This window comes from Myotis brandtii, unplaced genomic scaffold (assembly GCF_000412655.1).
Source record: "Myotis brandtii unplaced genomic scaffold, ASM41265v1 scaffold633, whole genome shotgun sequence".
Lineage (NCBI taxonomy): Eukaryota > Metazoa > Chordata > Mammalia > Chiroptera > Vespertilionidae > Myotis > Myotis brandtii.
Genome location: NW_005370423.1, coordinates 2,789,026 through 2,798,772, shown reverse-complemented (window position 1 = coordinate 2,798,772; position 9,747 = coordinate 2,789,026). Strand labels below are relative to the sequence as shown.

General features: G+C 60.2%; 1 long non-coding RNA gene across 1 annotated transcript in view; it reads right to left on the bottom strand.

Moving 5' to 3' along the window:
* The window catches only part of LOC106723738, a 14,168-nt gene extending 10,279 nt beyond the window's left edge, over positions 1-3,889 (bottom strand). The window contains exons 1-2 of the long non-coding RNA XR_001359452.1: positions 3,835-3,889; positions 2,211-2,215 (exon numbers count right to left, since the gene is read on the bottom strand). This is a non-coding gene — a long non-coding RNA (uncharacterized LOC106723738). The remainder of the gene's footprint in view (positions 1-2,210; positions 2,216-3,834) is intronic.
* Between the last annotated feature and the right edge of the window lie 5,858 nt (positions 3,890-9,747).

Below are 9,747 nucleotides of genomic sequence, written 5' to 3'. Positions count from 1 at the left end.
CACCCCGTCCCCCTACCCAGCCTGCCTGGCTCCGCTCGGCTCGATTCCCCGCAGAGGCCCCGCAGCTAATGAGCAACGCCCAGCTGGCCCCTGCAAAGCGCAGTTCACGAGTCTCTCAAACACGGGGACGTTCTACTCTGCTCAGGACCTGCTGCTCCTTTAAAACATCCCCTGGTCCTCGTCGAGGAAAATGCCTGGTGGGGGTTCGAGCAGGAGAGGTGGACAGCACGCCCGGCCAGCGGAGCCACGGGGGGGTGTCTGGGCAGCTTCTGGCCTTGGCCACGGGATGGGGGGGCAGGGGCCAGGGGGCGACCACTCAGGAAGAAACTGAAGTGAGGGACCGTGGGGTGGGGGGAGCAAAAACAAGACGGGACAGGCTCCCCAGCCCTGATTTCAGGATTGAAAGGTGCTGGGGCCCCCAAGGAACCCCCAGAGGAGAAAGAGGGCCGGCACCGGGTGTCCCTCACAGCATCGTCCAGGTGAGGGGGTGACTGCCCACCCGCTGGGGACGGGGCAGCTCCCGAGACACCCAGATCTCAGCCTGATCGGTGGGTGCAGGGGTCACGTGGAGGTCAGGCCTCGTGGGGCTCCGCGCCCGCCCCGGCATCCCCCCGGCCTCTTGGTGGAAGGCTGGCTCCCACAGGCAGAGCTGGGAAAGGGGCCGCGAGGAGCGTGAGCAGCAGGCGTGGAGGAGAGCAAGGCTGCGGTGGAGTTTCTGGGAAGCGGCTGAAATAATAAATCCATGCGCTGAGCAAACACAAGGGCGGGGGGCAGCTCGGAGAGGTCGGGACGTGGAGGCTGGACGGCTGGGGGCCGGGGGGGAGGGGCGGGGAGCAGGCTGTGCTGTTTCTGTCCCTGCACGCCCCAAACCTGGGGGCTGCGGGGTGAGGGGCTGCCCCTTTGTCAGGAGTGGGACACGGACCACTCTCCCTATCCCACTCCTCGCCCAGAACCTGCAGAAAGGGGACCGGAAAGGCCCCCCCGGACACCTGATCCCCGATGCCTCCCCCTGAGCAGGTGGGTGCAGGGTCTGCGGCCCTGACGCCAGGCTCCCTCTGCAAGCCGCACCCCTGCCCAACAGTCCCGGCAGGGGCGCGGGCGGCGGCTGGGCTGGGGCAGGAGGCCCCGCGGAGGGCCTGGCCCACAGTGTTCTCCCACCTTTGAAGATGGGAAAAGGGGACCAGGCCCCCAAACACGCACCCCTCCTCCTTCCGGGATGCAAACCAGGCTCCTGGCCTAGCTAGCCAGCGGTTCTCAACCTGTGGGTCGCGACCCCTTTGGGGGTCGAATGACCCTTTCACAGGGGTCGCCTAAGACCATCGGAAAACACATATATAATTCCATACGGTTTTTGTGATTAATCACTATGCTTTCATTATGTTCAATTTGTAACAATGAAAATACATCCTGCATATCAGATATTTACATGACGATTCATAACAGTAGCGACATTACAGTTATGAAGTAGCAACAAAAATAATTTTATGGTTGGGGGTCACCACCACATGAGGAGCTGTATGAAAGGGTCGCGGCATTAGGAAGGTTGAGAACCACTGAGCTAGACCCTTCCCCCTGACCCGGGAGGGACCTGGACATAGAACTGACCCCTCGCCCAGCCTCTGGGTCCCCTCAGAAATGAAGAGTCTGGACCAACCCCCCTCCCGGGCAGGTCTGCCATTTGCGGTTTAGGGGCTACAGTCCTGCGGGAGCTGCCTCGGTTCACAGCCCGGCTCTGCCGCCGCCGGGCTGGGTGGCCTCCACGTGGGTCACAGGCATGTCTGCGCCTCGGTGTCTGCGTGTGAGCAGCACGGAGCAGGAGGCCTGGCTCCTGGGGGCAGCTCCTCGGGGGGAGTCGGGGTTCCGTGAACCAGGACAATGACCTGTCCCCTGGCAGAAAGGCCTCCACACGCTGATCACACCAACGAGGCCTCGGGCTGCTGGGCCACTGCAAGCAGCAGATTGGATCAGCTGTTTCTCCCCACCCGCCAGCCTGGCTGTCGCTGCGCCAGAATAAACGTGGCTGACCTGCCCCGGGCCTGACAATGAGCGTTTGTTAACGACGTAACCGCCTCACATCTCCGGACCCTCCTCCGCTGCATCCCAGGAGCAGCCATATTGGAAGGAAGCCCAACCTGCCCCCCAAAACTCCACCTCCACCCCGGCTGCCGGGGCCCCCACACAGGGAGCCACCCATGCCTACAGCTCTGCACGCCTCCTGCTCAGTGCTCTCGGCCCATGCTGCTCAACTCACCCCTGCGTGCCTTTGATCTGAGAAGCCAGACTCCCCATGGCAGTGGTTCTCAACCTTCTGGCCCTTTAATTAAATACAGCTCCTCATGTTGTGACCCCCAACCATAAAATTATTTTCATTGCTACATAACTGTAATGTTGCTACTGTGATGAATCGTCATGTAAATATCTAATATGCAGGATGGTCTTAGGTGACCCCTGTGAAAGGGTCGTTCAACCGCCAAAGGAGTCGCGACCCACAGGCTGAGAACCGCTGCGCTATGGCCACCTCGGGTCCTGTGCCCCCAGGGAGCTCCCCAGGGCCCCCCTGATGCCGCAGCTTCTGGTCTCTGCTCAGCTGCCCACCTCCTGGTGCCGGGCACTGCAGGGGTTAAACCCCAGGCTCTGGCTGCAGGAGGACTTGGGTTCGAGCCCCTGCCCCACAGCGCGCTGGCTGGGACCATGGGTCCGCTCTGGTACTGCTCCCAGCCTCCCCCTTTCTCCCCCAAATGAGGCTGGCAATTCCCAGCAGCAGCAGCACCACGGGTGGCCTGGGGGGGCGGGGCTTTGCTCCCCCATAATCTGCCTCGGCACCTGCCCCCGCTTTCTGATGCGGCCAATGACGTTTTCTCCACGTAAGGAAAAGCGTTATGCGAAAGCTGCTTCAACACATCGCATTTGGGGTTTTATGGTCATTTGTGACCTAAGATGTGTCACCATCGAGTTAAACGTCCGTACGCCTGGTGCCCAACCCCACGCCTATGGAAGTACTGAGCCTGAGCAAATCCCTCTCCCTGCCTCAGTGTCCACATCTGAAAGGAGAAGTTTGGACTAAACGACTCCTCAGGCCCGAGATTCCACAAGACAGAACTGGCCCCAGCTCCCCCATGGGACCAGAGCCAGCGGCCAGAGTCCTGGGACAGGGGACAGGCAGGTGAGCCGGCCCCTGCCGGATGGAGGGCCAGGGTCCACCGGATGCTGAGCAAACCTGAGAGCCGCCACCAGAAGCTTCCAAAGACCCCAAACCAGTTCCGAATGACAGGACTTCACGGTTAGAAAAACCTCCTGCATCTGCCTGTTTTCATGGTGGGGGAAACTGAGGCAGGGGGAGCTTAGGCCAGGGCAGACCTGAGCCGAAAACCCCTGACTGCCACGCACCCCATCACCCCGCAATGGCCACGCACCCGGCAGTCTGGGCTTCCCCGATCTCCCCTCTGGAGGCGTGGGCCGGGCCAGCCCCCTCCGGGAGGGGAGCCTCAGGTCTGATTTCCCGGCTCCGTGTCCTCTTAGAGCGGCTTCTCGGCAATGAGACGGGAACGAGTGGCAGGGGCTCCGTAGCACCAGCTTCGAAGCCCAAGCCGTGGGGGCATGTGGCCCATCGGAACATGCCCACGGGAAGAAACGTGGCCCCGGAGAACCGGGCGTGTTAGTCTCCGCGTGTGATAGGTTTTATGATCAAATGGAACTGACGGAAAACCGTGCTGCCCGGGGTCGTCTGGACCAGAGATGGACGCTTGCCATAACCAGCTGGTGGCCTTTCCAGTTCCCCAGCCGGTCCCCCGGGGGGTCCCCACGACCCCCCCCCCCGGGTCCCGGGGTGCTTACCTGAGGCTGTCACGGAGGAATCCCAGGCCAGAGAGAAGTCCGAGGCCTCCCCCTCTTCGACTGAAAGAGAACAGAGATGGGCCGTGAGTTCTGAGGCGGCAAAAACAGGTCATCGGGGTGGGGCACGGACAGGAAGAAAGCTCATTTGTGGGGACCCCTGTGACACCCGTGATCGGGAGGAGGGTGAAGTCTACAAAGAGGACTGCACGGGTTTCACGGATGCAAAATAATCAGAATACGACAGAGTAGCAAGTAAGGGCTGTGTCCGCTGTTTTCCCCATCCCTGTGCCCCTGGCAGACGTCACCAATCAACCCCAGCTCTGTCTCGAATCGGATGTGGCTGCGGAATCCTCCTCCCCTAATAGAGCAAAGACTCAGATACCTCCCCAATCTGCAGACAGCAACCTCCTTACACCACCACCGGATGTGGCAGCTTCCACCATTATCCCAAGAAATGCACAAGGGCCCTCTCACAGGTTTGCGGAGTGCGGGGTGCTGTTCTCCACACGGAGAGCGGACCCCCAAGCAGACCCCAGGGCAAGCTGAGGTCAACTCCCATGAGGCCAGCAGTCATGAGCCGGTGACATCAGAAAGCAACTCAGGTTTCCACTCCACGCCAGGGCCCACAGAGCAAGGCTGGACAGGGACAGGGCGTCCCCACCACCCCACACCCCAGCGAGGGAGGCCAGGCAGGTGGGGACGAGGCCATGGGCGGGGAGAACATGGGGGAACTCTGTACAGCATCACAGGGCTCCTGTCCCGGAATGAATCCCAGCGGGGCAGGTAATAACATGCAAGCTGGGTCGTGGACTTCGTAAAAAGGAACTTGTCGAAGCCAAAAATGTGCATGCGTGGTGTTTTCCGGACTCGAAGGCCTGCTCTGAAGCCGCACACACGAGCAGGCCGAAGCCACCACGTGCCACCCGGTGTGGCGGGTAACACGGCACAACTGTGAGCCGGGTGGGCCCGGGGGCTCCGCGGGCACTGCCAGGACTGGGGGTGGGCGGCGGGGACGAGCCTGAGGACGAGCAGCAGCGAGGCCACACGCCTGTGCGCCGAAACGCAGGACCTCTGAGCGGTGGGCTCAGTAAAGGACTGAGATCCAGCATCTTCTCCTTTTCATAAGTTTCTGAGCGAAGGAACCCACGTGCGGTAGAAAACTAGGAAACACGTGAGTTCACACGAGGACACTGAGCGCACAACTGTTTCCGTGCACGAACAGTCGCAGCTTTCCCGCGGCTGTGACGAGGCGTGTACCGAGCCGCACAGACTGTCCTGGAACCGGTTTCTAACGGCAGCACAGGGCGAACGCCTTTCCCAGCACAGACGGGGACGGACCCTTCGGGATGAGCCGCAGCCTCGGTCCGCTCCCCGGGGCTCCGGGGCTGACGGAACCGATGCCCGGCTGTTGGGCACCGAGGCTGCTTCCATCCGGGTCACATCCACGCACAGCATACGTGGCACAGCCGAGCCAGGATTGCCCTTAGATGAAGCTCCCAGAAGCCAGCTTGCAGGGCAAAGAGTGTGCCCGTTTTTAGGCTTTGGAGACAAACTGCCAATGTGGATTGGACAGTTTCCACCTTAATGAGCACTGTGTGTGTTCGGGTGAACGATGACGCCGAGCGAGGGACTATGGAGAGATGAGAACAGCGACGTTGACCTTGACCTTCAGCTATTAGACTGTGAATTTATAGTGACAAGTATCCCTGTGCCCCTCCAGGGCTGGCACATTACAGGAGCTCAGTGAGTGAGTGAATGAATGAATGAATGAATGAACGAACGAACAAACAGATGGACGGGCGGGTGGATGAATGAAGGAGCAAACATACTACTTCATGTTGGAGGATGCAAAATTAATTCAAATCTCAGAGCGAGACAGAAACAAGTGGCAACATAAGGACCACGGTATGGACGCACAGGAGCACATGGAAGCCAGTGCAGGTGGCAGGCAGGCACCCCGACACCGGGACCACCCGCCACCCACAGCCCGGAGCTCAGAGGCCCGGACCCTGGAAGGCTCGGCGGGGAGGGGACTAGCACAGAGCCGGGGAGTTTCTACTTCACCCACAGATGCAGTTCTGAGTTCCCCACTGAAGGAAGAATGATCATCGGGCTGCAAATATGAAAAGTCTGTAGGTCCCTTTTCTAATGTAAATTCCCTGCTCCCAGATGAAGTTCAGGAAAAGCAACTCAAACTGCACGACCTCAGCAAGGAAAGGTAAAGTAGGGGCAATCTGACACGGCCACACTGGCCCTGCCCAGCCCGGCCCAACCCTGCCGGACCCCACTTGGGGTTCCGCCCGTGAAAAAACCCAGACTCAGGTCCAGGGCTTCAAGCTTCTCGGCCAAGCCCCCAGGGTCAGCCTGACCACTGGCTACAGAGCCACCTTTTCCCCTGGTGAAGGGCTCGGGCTCACCTCCTCCGAGAAGCTCTCCCTGACCACCCGGGGACGGCTGAACCTGCAGCAGGGTGTAGTCAGAGCAAGATGCCTCGGGATCAAATCCCAATCCCCACGGTTTGCTGTGTGACCTCTGCAAATCAGGTAACCCTCTCTGTGCACAGCGACCCTGCAAGGAGCTCTGAGGATACAATGAGAAGGTGCCTGAAAGGTACAGTCCAGAGCCTGATACCCAGACACCTGGCAAAGGGAAGCCACGACCTACAGCCTAACAGGTGGCCTCCGGCGGCCCCTCAGCCCTTTAGGAACTGTCCCCTTTTCTCCCACCCGGCAGGTCACCTGGCCCACAGCAGTGAACGGGAAACAACCATCACTCTGCTCTCCACACACGTGTCCCATTTATGTGTAACCCTCCCCACAGCCCCACACGGGGGTTGGAAGATGGGCCCATGTCATGGATGAGGAAAGCAAGGCCTAAAGTGGGCTAAACTGTAAACTCCATAAGCAGTGGGGGGTCGAGCCCAGGCTGCAGCCGGGTGGGCGCGGCCCCAAGACTCGCTGGCTGCCACCACCCAACCTGCCCTCCCAGCGGACGCGGGACAAGCAGGCGTGGACGGCAGCTTCCCGGGCTTCCGGACCAACGCCGAGGAGCCACGCGGATGGTCGGGCAGGGGTGGAAAGGACCCCCTTTGGAGCCCCGCAGAGAGGGGTCGGCGAGGTCTGCCCTGAGGTCCGCGCTGGGCGTGCGCGCCTCGGGCATCACCAACTCACTCCCACCCGCTGTGTGGCGCAGGGCACCGCGCTCCCCTCTCAGGGGCCTGGTCCCGCGTGGACGACATGGGGACGACAGAATTCCCATTTGTTTCGAAGACAAAGTGGAAGACCGCTGCCAAGCGCCGAGCCTGCGCCTGGCCCACCAGGAGCGACACGAAACAGGGTGACCCTGTCTCCAGTGAACTCGCTAGGGGTTGGGATGTTCCCTGAAAACGCCCTTTCTGGGGACCCCCAGCTGCCCTCCTGCTGAGTCCCGGCTCCCCCCGCCCCAGGTTAATCTCCAGTTCCCATGCACATTTCATCTCGCGCAGCCACGCCTGGACGGCGCGTCCACCAGGGCGGGACCGATCACCGTGACTTTACCACGGCGTCCGGCTCCCACGTCCTGTTTTGGTGGCAACACCGGGTGCTGGGCCCCAGCTGCCAACTCCGGCAGAGGTGGCGAAGGGGCAGACGCTGAATGGCCCCCACGATGTCCCACACAGAGCGGCGGGGAAGAGACACGCTGCACAGGGCCGTGGGGCAGGCCACCAGCCTGAGGTCCCGGGAGAGGGGGCACCTGCCCAGACCCGGCTGCTGTTGGGGGTGAAAAGGAAGGAGGGGGTGAGACCAGAATCCCACACTCTCGTTTTTCCACGTTCATTTGAAGAAAAGTCCCATAAAGTAAAAGCTGGTTATTTTTGCTCTGACCGGTTTGGCTCAGTGGTTAGAGCGTCGGCCTGCGGACTGAAAGGTCCCGGGTTCGATTCCGGTCAAGGGCATGTACCTTGGTTGCGGGCACATCCCCAGTAGGGGGTGTGCAGGAGGCAGCTGGTCGATGTTTCTCTCTCATCGATGTTTCTAACTCTCTATCCCTCTCCTTTCCTCTCTGTAAAAAACCAATAAAGTATATTTTTTTTAAAAAGCTGGTTATTTTTTATGGCCCCTAACAACCCATCTGTAAAAAACCAATAAAATATATTTTTTTTTTAAAAGCTGGTTATTTTTTATGACCCCTAACAACCCGTCCTCTGTGCTAACTGTACTAAAGCCAGCCCTGGTTACATGCGTGCTTCACCTCAAACACACGTAAAGGGGAAACTGAGCCTCTTATTGAAAACTGATGTCTGCGTGTGTGCGCGTGTGTCTGTATGTGCATGTGTGCGCACATGTGCGTGTATGCATTTGTGTGTGCATGCGTGTGAGTGTGTTTGCATCTGGTTTTGGACACACAGACCAGCCCCCATCTCTTCCTTCAGGTCAAAAGCCCCACGCCTTCCATGGGAATCACCATAGTGACCACTTCCAAACATCCTGTCACTCCACACCACGTCCCGGGGGGAGGGGCAAGCCTAACACCTTACTGTTTAAGGAGCCAATAGTTTTCGCGAGTCTGATTTGGGAAGGGGACACCTCACTGGTACAGACGTGTCCCCCAGCACAGCCCCACAGCCCACCCACCGTGGGTATAGGCGGCCTCAGGGGCCTGGAGCGTCTCCACCCGGCCGCCGGCCCCACCAAGGCAGGTCCTGTGTCACCCATACCCGCCTGGCGTCCCCAGGACTTGCACCTTCCAGGTGGGTGTGGCAGGTCCCACACACACACACACACACACACACACACACTGACAGTTAGAGACGCTTTCTTTACATCAGCTCCCTTCTTTGACTCAAATACCTTTTCTTTTCTTTTTTTATATATTTTTATTGATTTCAGAGAGGAAGGGAGAGGGAGAGAGAGAGAGAAACATCAGTGATGAGAATCACCAATCGGCTGCCTCTTGCACGACCCCCACTGGGGATTGAGCCCACAATCTGGGCCTGTGCCCCAACCAGGAATCGAACCCTGACCTCCTGGTTCCTAGGTCGACGCTCGACCACTGAGCCTCGCCAGCCGGGCTCAAACACCTTTTCTTCCAGCCTCCCTCAAAGCAGCACTGCTGGTGAAGCCACCCACTGGTGTGCTGGTAACAGTACTTCTAGTAGACGGTACCACACACGTGCAAAGTAGCATCTTCCTAGCAGACAGGAGTCACTGTATAGCTGTGGAGGGGAACACTCATCCTCCACGACCCGCCTGACTCACAGCAAGATTCGGGAACCCCGATGCCACACTGTGGGGGCCGCGGGCATATGCGGGCTGGGTGACCTCTGAGGAATAAATGCTGGGCCGAGAGAAGGAGGAAGGGAGAGGGGAGGGGGGCAGGAGGGAGGGCAGGCAGAGAGGAAAGAGAGAAGGAGACACACCCTCTTCCCTTCCTCCCAACCACGTCACAGCAGTCAAGCTCAGGGAGGGCTGAGTGCCCGGGGGCAAGGGCAGTGCTGGGCAGAGGCTGGCAGGGGCAGGCCAGCTACAAACCCTGGGGCTCCTCGGCCGAAGGCAAGGGCTGCAGCCGAAGGCGAGGGGCCGGCGCCCCCAGCCCCGGAGGTTGGCACAGAGCCCTGGGAGGAGGCACGTCCCCGGGAGGGGCCACACCGAGCCCTCCCTGCCCCCCACATCTGTCTCTCCCCGCAGCCCCGCGAGGCCCCCTCTTGCCAGATGCGGGCCCCGTGGGGACCGAGTTCGTTGCCTCGCGTCCTGTGATCCTGCTTGGCTGTGTTTATTTAACTTTCTGCCGCGGACGGCGGAGGGACGGGCCAGGAAGAGCAGTTGGGCTGCCTCCGCTCCAAGCACAGCGGCCCACACATCACGCGAGGACACCCACACAGAGATGCTCCCCCACACCATCCGGGGAACACATCTGGCCCACGGCTGCAGGGCC